The sequence below is a fragment of the Crinia signifera genome, chromosome 1 (assembly GCF_055691185.1).
Source record: "Crinia signifera chromosome 1, ASM5569118v1, whole genome shotgun sequence".
Lineage (NCBI taxonomy): Eukaryota > Metazoa > Chordata > Amphibia > Anura > Myobatrachidae > Crinia > Crinia signifera.
In genome coordinates, this window is record NC_139217.1 from 474,579,591 (window position 1) to 474,591,164 (window position 11,574).

Consider the following 11,574-nt stretch of genomic DNA (forward strand, 5'->3'; position numbering starts at 1 on the left):
CCCCAGCACAGACTCCCGCCAACTGTCCCCTCACATAGGTACACAGCACTTATGTCTAAAATATGTCATGGGCATTACGGTTGTTATATAGTATGTAATGGGCATCATGATGTGTGGCACAATGTGTAATGGGCATTATAGTGTGTGGCCTTATGTGTAATTGGCATTATGGCATGTGTAATGGATATTACGGAGTTTGGCAAAATGTGTAATGGGCATTACGGTGTGTGTCTTAAGTGTAATGCCACGCCTCCTTCCCATGAGGCCATGCCCTTTTTCCATCCTACTTATGTATTTGGCTCTGGGACCACCCATTACCATAATTCTAAATTCGCCTATGGTTGGGTGTCCCCTCTGCTCACCGCCGAGCAGAGCAGTGGTAAATAGACACTGTACGCATGCGCACAGTGTCTATTCAGAGACACAGAGGGACTGGGGGCATGGCCAGCAGCTCACAAAGTGCTGGCCATAACCCCCACAATGGGGAAAATGGGGGCGCGACCTTGCAACAGTGCCACGATCATAGGCTATGCCACCAAAATTGCATCTTTGGCGCACACATACTGTATGTCCCACTAGCACCAGTGAAAACATTGGGAGGTATGCTTAGAAGGGTGCTGGTAGGACCATTAACAAAATGATTTAACCAGTCACTAACTACAGGTGTAATTCCAGAGGACTGGATAATAGCAAATATACTGTAGGACCATTTCCCCCATAGGGACAGGTATATTCATTCAAGGGAATGAAAGAGAAATGATCTTCAGCAAAATACATTACAGTATCAATAGACTGCACAGCCAGGACTAAATCAATGACTAATATCAGATCCACTGACTAAAATCAGATCCACTGACTAAAACCTGACTAAGATGAAAATAAATAATGTTAGTAAAATGTTACATTTAATTTAGTCAAATTTTAAGAAAGACTGAAACTTAATCGAAAATCCTTGGCAGAAGTTCTCCTGAGTGAAACGTTATCAGAAGACTGTAAGAGAGGTGTCAATCTATAAAAAACTGATGTCATATTTAAAGAACCTTCTTGGTTTCTGACAATGGGGAATCTTAGTCAAGAAGCCAATTAATTACTTCAGAGAAGCCGAAATAATAGTCTCTCTGAAAATAACCCTCCGAGTCCTCACATCTCTGGTGAAACAGGAGAAAAATTTGAACTCAAACATACCCCCATTGGTGTATATAGGTGACTGGTCCGCATAAGCATATGCTCCGTCCTGTGGGTACGCAGGCACACTATCTGCGGCAAACAACCCTCAATTTTTGAATAATTGCAGATGAACTAAGGCTGATAACTATAATTAGGATATTTTGTCAACATTAACTAATTCCAGATACCGCAAAAGTGGAAAAATCCCTCCGGTATACATTATGGGTGATCTGGTGTTCGACCAATTAGAAGCAGTATCTTGGCAGACCGGCTCTACAATTAGGCAGCTGCCTAGGGCACTGTGATCTGGAGGGGACACCACCAAGTCTGTATATAGCAAACTATGGGATTTCTATGAGAAAGCCATTGCAGGTGCAGGGCAGGACCGCCTGAGGCCACCTCCACACTGTCACCTGAGGCTCTGGAGAGTAGGTATTTATGGCATTGTGGGGTTGGGGGGGGGGGGGGCAATAGGTTGCCCGGCCCTGTACCTTATGCCATGGCCGTTTACCTGACTGATGGCCACTACCACTTAGCTGTTGTGCCATCAGGTCTGAATCAGGCCCATTGATACAAAACTGCGGATAGAATCACCATATGCTGTCCCCTGAGTCCGACAGAAAGTAACACGAGCCGCTCGCATGCCCCATTCTGGCAGAAGCCCTGCAGCTGACTGCTCTCCCCCGCTCCATGCAGTGGAGACAGGCAGGGAAGCACCCGGTCCCCGCTCCCTATCACCTTTCAGAGGCCTTTATTCTGGTTGGTGCGGTCAGAGCCGCACACGGGGCTCTGACCGCACAAACCAGTCCCCGCCCACCCGACGGATCGCCACGGCCGTCCGTACACGGACGGCTGGCGATCCGTACAAAAATGGTGGAGGCGTACGCCTCCACCATGGTGGGAGCTGCCCCCTGCATTCGATGGTCGTCGACCATCGAAGGCAGGACCGCACGCCGCGGCAGCTCCCGCAAGCTCAGACCACACGGACAATCGTCCGTGTGGGAGCTTGAAAGGGGGCTGAAAGCTGACATCCGGCGACGTCAGCTTTCCGCCCCCATGTCATGGTAATGAGGGCGTCATGCCCTCATTACCATGCATACGCCCCGCGTTTGCATGGGAACGCCCATGAAACGCGGGGCGTACACATAGGGAAATGAGGGGCTGAAGCCCCTCACGCCCCTATACGCCCCCTTTGCGGCGGACGAAATCCGTCTGCGGCGAAGGGGGCTGCACATGCGCAGAATGACCTCTGCGCATGTGCAGTTTCAAAACATCGGCGGTACGGCCGCACGCGGGCCGTACCGCATAGATTAGAATAAGGGCCAGAGTGAGCCGCTCGCACGTCCCCATCAGCCAGCCACGCCCCCTGCTAGCCTCTGCCAGCTCTATGGATATGTCCGGCTGGCGGGCCGCTGGCAGAGGCTGGCTCCATCTGTATTTTGTACCACAATGTATTCTGCAGCATCGCTTGTATCCCTGAGTTACGAATGAAGAGCCGGATCCCGGGTCGGGCACCAGGCGACACTTTGTGTTAGGAAATTAATTTGCAGCAGAGGAGAGAACAAGCTATTACACTGTACAAGTCTGTGCTTAATTATGTATTCATAGGAAGGAGCCGAGCAGGTATATATAATGATTACTGACAGTGTACCCAGCGAGAGTACATCGCTTCCTAACAGTGTACACTGAGGCATACACCATATGAGCATTTCCTAGGCACCTTAATATCGCGGCAACTATGAGGCTGATTCAGACCTGCGGCTAGCCCCGACGCCTACTTCCTGGCAATCACCTTGCCTATGGCAAGCGATCTATAGAGTAGCCTGCTTTGATCACAGCCTTGTTCATGTGCACTATTGGCCATCTATCGATAATTGTCCGCCATGTGAATTTGCAACTGTTCCGATCAGATCCGAATTACCCCTATGTATCAGCTAATAACACGATCTCGCTGACAGGAAGAGGTTAATCAGCAGTGAGGGGGCCTGATTCATTACCGCACGCAAATTGATGAAAATTGCTGTTCGGCATTTTTGTAACGGGGGAAGCGAGGGGCGATGACGACATAGGGCCTGATTCAGATCTGATTGCTGCTGTGCGAATTTGTAGAGCCCTGGGATCAGATAGCCTCTGTCCAATCCCACCCCCCCCCCCCCCCTGTGCATGTGCCAATGACTTGTGTAAATCTCGCCAATTGGTGGCCAGCGGCTAATTTATCTGCATCTCACTGAGCATTGAATCGTTTTCCCAGTCTGCCTAACAGGATCCGGTGGATCGGGACCGGCACCGGGAGTGGTATGGCGGTCAGGCAATCGGGAGCCTGATGGCCAGTATCCCGACAAAGGGAGAATAGCCCCTGTGTGTTGGGATACCGACTGTCAGGCATCTAAACAGTCGGGATTCCAATGTCGGAGTACTGACCATCTGAATTCCAACTGCCAGGCAGTCACCCGGCATCCTACATCACAGATCCTCCCTGAAAACACCTGGGCACACCTGCGTTATCAGCCGGGAGAAAGCCGGGTGCCACCACAAATGGCGGCTTCCTGTCAATCCGCGAGGAGATGGCGATTAGATTTAGCCCTTGTGCATGAGAGCTGCGATCTGTACTCATGCACACTCATTCGATAATCGATCACCTTGCACAGCACATGATCATCGCTGAATGAGCCCCATAGAGCGGTAATTCTGTGCTTCTGCTGTCTATGAGCAATTCCCTATAGAATCAGCGCACGCTAGTACCCAGCTCTGCGCAATCACATTAAGGGTAGAGAATCGGACGGGGGAAGCAGAAGGATAAAGCATCGTCATTAGTACAAGTTGCAGTATCCCATGAAATAAGCAATCGGCGTCTGAAGGCGCAACACGCATCGTGGAACCACTGCTATAACTCTATTACCTTATAGCCATTTAAATTGAATATATGAAATATATCTGGGTGCTTTGAATCGTTTAGGGCAATGTTCTTGTTTGGATGAGGAATTCAGACAAGAATCTGCTGAGCTGCTGCCAAAATCAATGCTTGAGATCAGGCATCGCAGTGTTTCAGATGGGGCCGTTTGCTTTACTGAAGGATTTATGAATAAATTATTGTAGAAGATTTTTTATGTTGTTCCCATTGCAATAAATGTGTTGTTTATGTAGCACAGAAAGTGAACTAAAGTCTGCTCTCCCTGTACTAGTACAAACTGTTCTTCGGGGTCACTGTACCTGGGTCATAGTAATAATTGGTCTTCTCGTTTGGCCAGGTCCCTACATTATTGACATTGTATATTAGACTAATGTCCCAGGAGAAGGGGAACCATTGGACTAATGCTGCAGGAGTAGGGGAACCATTGGACTAATGCTGCAGGAGTAGGGGGAACCATTGGACTAATGCTGCAGGAATAGGGGAACCACTGGACTCATGCTGCAGGAGAAGGGGGAACCATTGGACTAATGCTGCAGGATTTGGAGAACCATTGGACTAATGCTGCAGGAGAAGGGGAACCATTGGACTAATGCTGCAGGAGTAGGGAAACCATTGGACTAATGCTGCAGGAGAAGGGGGACCATTGAATTAATGCTGCAGGAGAAGGGGAAGCATTGGACTAATGCTGCAGGAGAAGGGGAACCATTGGACTAATGCTGCAGGAGTAGGGTAACCATTGGACTAATGCTGCAGGAGTAGGGGGAACCATTGGACTAATGCTGCAGCAGTAGGGGAACCATTGGACTAATGCTGCAGGAGTAGGGGAACCATTGGACTAATGCTGCAGGAGTTGGAGAACCATTGGACTAATGCTGCAGGAGAAGGGGAACCATTGGACTAATGCTGCAGGAGAAGGGGAACCATTGGACTAATGCTGCAGGAGTAGGGGGAACCATTGGACTAATGCTGCAGGAGAAGGGGAACCATTGGACTAATGCTGCAGGAGTAGGGGGAACCATTGGACTAATGCTGCAGGAGTTGGAGAACCATTGGACTAATGCTGCAGGAGTAGGGGGAACCATTGGACTAATTCTGCAGGAGTTGGAGAACCATTGGACTAATGCTGTAGGAGAAGGGGAACCATTGGACTAATGCTGCAGGAGAAGGGGAACCATTGGACTAATGCTGCAGGAGAAGTGGAACCATTGGACTAATGCTGCAGGAGTAGGGGGAACCATTGGACTAATGCTGCAGGTGTAGGGGAACCATTGGACTAATGCTGCAGGAGAAGGGGAACCATTGGACTAATGCTGCAGGAGTAGGGGAACCATTGGACTAATGCTGCAGGAGTAGGGGAACCATTGGACTAATGCTGCAGGAGTTGGAGAACCATTGGAATAATGCTGCAGGAGTAGGGGAACCATTGGACTAATGCTGCAGGAGAAGGGGAACCATTGGACTAATGCTGCAGGAGAAGGGGAACTATTGGACTAATGCTGCAGGAGTAGGGGAACCATTGGACTAATGCTGCAGGAGTAGGGGGAACCATTGGACTAATGCTGCAGGAGTAGGGGAACCATTAGACTAATGCTGCAGGAGTAGGGGAACCATTGGACTAATGCTGCAGAAGTAGGGGGAACCATTGGACTAATGCTGCAGGAGTTGGAGAACCATTGGACTAATGCTGCAGGAGTAGGGGGAACCATTGGACTAATGCTGCAGGAGTAGGAGAACCATTGGACTAATGCTGCAGGAGAAGGGGAACCATTGGACTAATGCTGCAGGAGAAGGGGAACTATTGAACTAATGCTGCAGGAGAAGGGGAACTATTGAACTAATGCTGCAGGAGTAGGAGAACCATTGGACTAATGCTGCAGGAGAAGGGGGAACCATTGGACTAATGCTGCAGGAGAAGGGGAACCATTGGACTAATGCTGCAGGAGAAGGGGAACCATTGGACTAATGCTGCAGGAGAAGGGGAACCATTGGACTAATGCTGCAGGAGAAGTGGAACCATTGGACTAATGCTGCAGGAGTAGGGGGAACCATTGGACTACTGCTGCAGGTGTAGGGGAACCATTGGACTAATGCTGCAGGAGAAGGGGAACCATTGGACTAATGCTGCAGGAGTAGGGGAACCATTGGACTAATGCTGCAGGAGTAGGGGAACCATTGGACTAATGCTGCAGGAGTTGGAGAACCATTGGAATAATGCTGCAGGAGTAGGGGAACCATTGGACTAATGCTGCAGGAGAAGGGGAACCATTGGACTAATGCTGCAGGAGAAGGGGAACTATTGGACTAATGCTGCAGGAGTAGGGGGAACCATTAGACTAATGCTGCAGGAGTAGGGGAACCATTGGACTAATGCTGCAGAAGTAGGGGGAACCATTGGACTAATGCTGCAGGAGTTGGAGAACCATTGGACTAATGCTGCAGGAGTAGGGGGAACCATTGGACTAATGCTGCAGGAGTAGGAGAACCATTGGACTAATGCTGCAGGAGAAGGGGAACCATTGGACTAATGCTGCAGAAGTAGGGGGAACCATTGGACTAATGCTGCAGGAGTTGGAGAACCATTGGACTAATGCTGCAGGAGTAGGGGGAACCATTGGACTAATGCTGCAGGAGTAGGAGAACCATTGGACTAATGCTGCAGGAGAAGGGGAACCATTGGACTAATGCTGCAGGAGAAGGGGAACTATTGAACTAATGCTGCAGGAGAAGGGGAACTATTGAACTAATGCTGCAGGAGTAGGAGAACCATTGGACTAATGCTGCAGGAGAAGGGGGAACCATTGGACTAATGCTGCAGGAGAAGGGGAACCATTGGACTAATGCTGCAGGAGAAGTGGAACCATTGGACTAATGCTGCAGGAGTAGGGGAACCATTGGACTAATGCTGCAGGAGAAGGGGAACCATTGGACTAATGCTGCAGGAGAAGGGGAACCATTGGACTAATGCTGCAGGAGAAGTGGAACCATTGGACTAATGCTGCAGGAGTAGGGGGAACCATTGGACTACTGCTGCAGGTGTAGGGGAACCATTGGACTAATGCTGCAGGAGAAGGGGAACCATTGGACTAATGCTGCAGGAGTAGGGGGAACCATTGGACTAATGCTGCAGGAGTAGGGGAACCATTGGACTAATGCTGCAGGAGTTGGAGAACCATTGGAATAATGCTGCAGGAGTAGGGGAACCATTGGACTAATGCTGCAGGAGTTGGAGAACCATTGGACTAATGCTGCAGGAGTAGGGGGAACCATTGGACTAATGCTGCAGGAGTAGGAGAACCATTGGACTAATGCTGTAGGAGAAGGGGAACCATTGGACAAATGCTGCAGGAGTAGGAGAACCATTGGACTAATGCTGCACGAGAAGGGGAACCATTGGACTAATGCTGCAGGAGAAGGGGAACTATTGAACTAATGCTGCAGGAGTAGGGGGAACCATTGGACTAATGCTGCAGGAGAAGTGGAACCATTGGACTAATGCTGCAGGAGTAGGGGGAACCATTGGACTAATGCTGCAGGAGTAGGGGAACCATTGGACTAATGCTGCAGGAGTTGGAGAACCATTGGAATAATGCTGCAGGAGTAGGGGAACCATTGGACTAATGCTGCAGGAGTTGGAGAACCATTGGACTAATGCTGCAGGAGTAGGGGGAACCATTGGACTAATGCTGCAGGAGTAGGAGAACCATTGGACTAATGCTGCAGGAGAAGGGGAACCATTGGACAAATGCTGCAGGAGTAGGAGAACCATTGGACTAATGCTGCACGAGAAGGGGAACCATTGGACTAATGCTGCAGGAGAAGGGGAACTATTGAACTAATGCTGCAGGAGTAGGGGGAACAATTGGACTAATGCTGCAGGAGAAGTGGAACCATTGGACTAATGCTGCAGGAGTAGGGGGAACCATTGGACTAATGCTGCAGGAGTTGGAGAACCATTGGACTAATGCTGCAGGAGCAGTGGAACCATTGGACTAATGCTGTAGGAGTAGGGGAACCATTGGACAAAAGCTGCAGGAGTATTGGAACCATTGGACTAATGCTGCAGGAGTAGTGCAATCATTGGACTAATGCTGCAGGAGCAGGGGAACCATTAGGTGAATGTTGCAAGAGTAATGGAACTATGGGACTAATATGACAGGGGCTCTGATAGGACAGGGGCTCCGATAGGACCGGGGCTCCGATTGGACAGGGGCTCCGATAGGGGGGCTCTGATAGGACATGGGATCAGATAGGACCGGGGCTCCGATAGGACAGGGGCACCGATAGGACAGGGGCTCCGATAGGACCGGGGATCAGATAGGACCGGGGATCAGATAGGACCGGGGATCAGACAGGGCAGAGATATGACTTGGCTGATAGGACAGGGGCACAGATAGGACAGGGGCACAGATAGGACCGGGGATCAGACAGGGCACAGATATGACTGGGCTGATAGGAGTCCATCTCTCACATGTTGCTAATGAAATCACTTTATATTTTGGTTTAGGACCTGACCCTATTAAAGTACCTGTGACCTGTGTGGTTTTCTGAGTGTGCAAGTGAGGAGTGCCATATGCACAGATAGTGCACCGTACATGACCTCACTACATGTTCCATTTAGTAGGAACCGGCTAGGTGAGTAACAGCATTTTCCGGTCACAACACTAAAGAACACGACCTAGCTCCCATTCCCTTACAGAATCCAAATGAAGCACCCACCCTCATCGTCTCTCCGATAACGCACGCCGCCTCTCCTGCCAACTGGTTACTTCCTCTTATTCCTACCTCCAAGATTTGTCACGTGCTGCTCCCTGTCTCTGGAATTTTCTCCCTTTCTCCCTCAGACTCTGCACCTCGATACAAAACTTCTAATGAACTTACAAGACCCACTTCTTCCCCAAATCCAGACACCTCTTATCCTAATCTTCTCTTCCACGCTCACTGTCTGTGTTACCCCCTGCCTGCTGCCCCTCATCTTTAGAACTTAAGCTCTCACAAGCGGAGCCTTTTCCCCTCATTTGTTTCTCCTTCTCTTACTTCATTGATTATTTACTCCATACTCCCTACATAGGCACCTTACCCTCAGGGTCCTTTCCCCTGATGCAGCAATGCTAATAAGATAATTGTGATGAGGATGACAATGTGGTTAAGGTGATTATTATGTTTACAGTGATATTTATGATGGCGATAAGGGTAATGATGGCAGCTGGCAGTGGTGAAACTTCTGAGGGTGCAGGGGGTACAACTGCTTTGAGGGCCCACAGTACCCCCTGCACCCAGTCACTGCTCTGCCCACCCTCCTCGCCGGAATACCGCCACCACTGATAACATAAAACCTTTTCCCCCTCCCTCCCCGGCTGTCTACTAATGAGGGTGAGCACTGTGATTGGGAATCTAGGGGGTGGAGCCCAATGCTGGCATTTGACCACTCCCATCAGAGCCCTCTGCAGCTTCTGGCAACAGGTAGCTCAAAGGACGCTCTCCACCCTCTCTGTCACTCTCTCCCCCTCACCCCATCTCTTTCTTTAGCTGATGTGACGGGGCGCTACCTGGTATAATGGGTGCTGCACCTGGTGCAATGTGTAATGGAGGCTCTGCCAGCCATAACGTGTAAAATGAGGCTCTACCTGGCATAACAGATGTAGCGCCTCTCAGCCAGCCCAGGGATTCACCATATTCTTTGAGCTGAAAATCGTTGGTGGAGAGGCGTTGCAGCTGAGGGGACGTGTAAGCGTCTCACACACACACGCTTCCCCTTCACACGGCGGAATCCCTGCCCTTCTCTGCTTCAGGGAGACTGGCAGGGTTAGGGGGGTGCGGGCAGCTACAGAGGAGCAGCGGAGGGCGAAGGTGGAACGCAAGTGTCTTGTACGAGCATGCCCCCTTCTGGCGTAGGGTGAGCAGCGGCAATTGGCGATAGAATCACCAGCAGCACCTCTAATGAGAGCTGCTCCATCTGTATCAGGGGCTATGCCTGGCATGACATGTTTGTTACCCCTGCCACTGGGGCACTTACCGACATTGTCACCTGCCAACTCACTCTCTATACACTGTGCCTGCATCCACTGTCCTCACCAAGAAACATAAGCTCTGTTGGTTCCAGCCTGTTTAGCAGCAGCTCACACTCAGCCAGATCCAGAGCATTGCTGTCCCGATCACCTGACCGATCCAGCCAATCACTAACCTACAGTATCTAAGAATTCTACAGTATATCACATGACATTGTTCAACCAATCATGTCTGAACCTGGGGTTTATATTTTGGCTTCATGCACTTCCCTGACTCAGCTCCACACCTGTGCAAACCTTACCCCTGGCTGGTTCCATTCCAGCACCATTGATCCATTCTGATTACCCACCAGCCACCATCCATTCCGGTGTTCAGTCTGTATCCGGTCCTGCTATTATCAGAGTGCTGCCAGATCCTGGACTGCATTGACAACCCAGTTCAATCCTGGTTAATTCCCTGCCATGTTCTGCCTCTGAAGCAACATGGGCTTCAGCACCCAAGTAAGAAGTGTGATATTGATATCTGTAGTTGCCCTCCAGTGCCAGTCTGGTCTACATGCTACTACACACTTCTGTGCCACAATACATACAGTACCTCCCAACTGTCCTGATTTACATGGGACAGTCCCAATTTTTTCAGTATCTATTCAGTGAGACAGAAGGGCTCGGGCTATGGCCAGCAGCTCTCAGAGCACTGGCCATGTTCCCCAAATTGGGGAAAAAAGGGGGCATGTCCTTGCAGAAGTACAGTGATTATAGGCCACAGCCCCTAATTTTAGGGCACGCGCAATTGTCCCTCCTCCGCTGCCACTAATGTTGGGAGATATGCATACGTATCTCATCCTACAGTGTAACCAAAACCATCTTCTTGGTGGTCTAGACGTAATGATCCAGCATCACACTGCCGTGACCTGGCATCAATTCCGGGGCAGGGAAATAATATCTTTCTTCATACCAGGAGGTCTCTACAGGTCTTCCAGATTTATCTAAACACCTCCAGATTTACATACACACTTTACCCTGACACCGGTTCCACAATCAAACACAAGAGTGCCATTGTATTATGGTCTCTGCCTGGCGTAATGGGGGTTCTGCGGGGTCTAACATTAATAAGGGTGCTCTGCCTGGCATAACATGTAATGGGGGCTCTGCCTGGCATAATGTGATAAGGGGGCCCGTCCTGGGTAATGTGTATAAGGGTGCTGTGCCTGACGTAATGTGATAAGGGGGCTCTGCCTGGATTAATGTGATAAGGGGGCCCCGTCCTGGGTAATGTGTATAAGGGTGCTGTGCCTGACGTTATGTGTATAAAGAGGCTCTGCATGGTGTAATGTGTATAAGGGGGCTCTGCCTGGCCTAACATGTAATAGGGGCTCTGCCTGGTGTAATGTGTATAAGGGGGCCTTGCCCTGGGTAATGTGTATAAAGGTGCTGTGCCTGATGTTATGTGTATAAAGAGGCTCTGCATGGTGTAATGTGTATAAGGGGGCT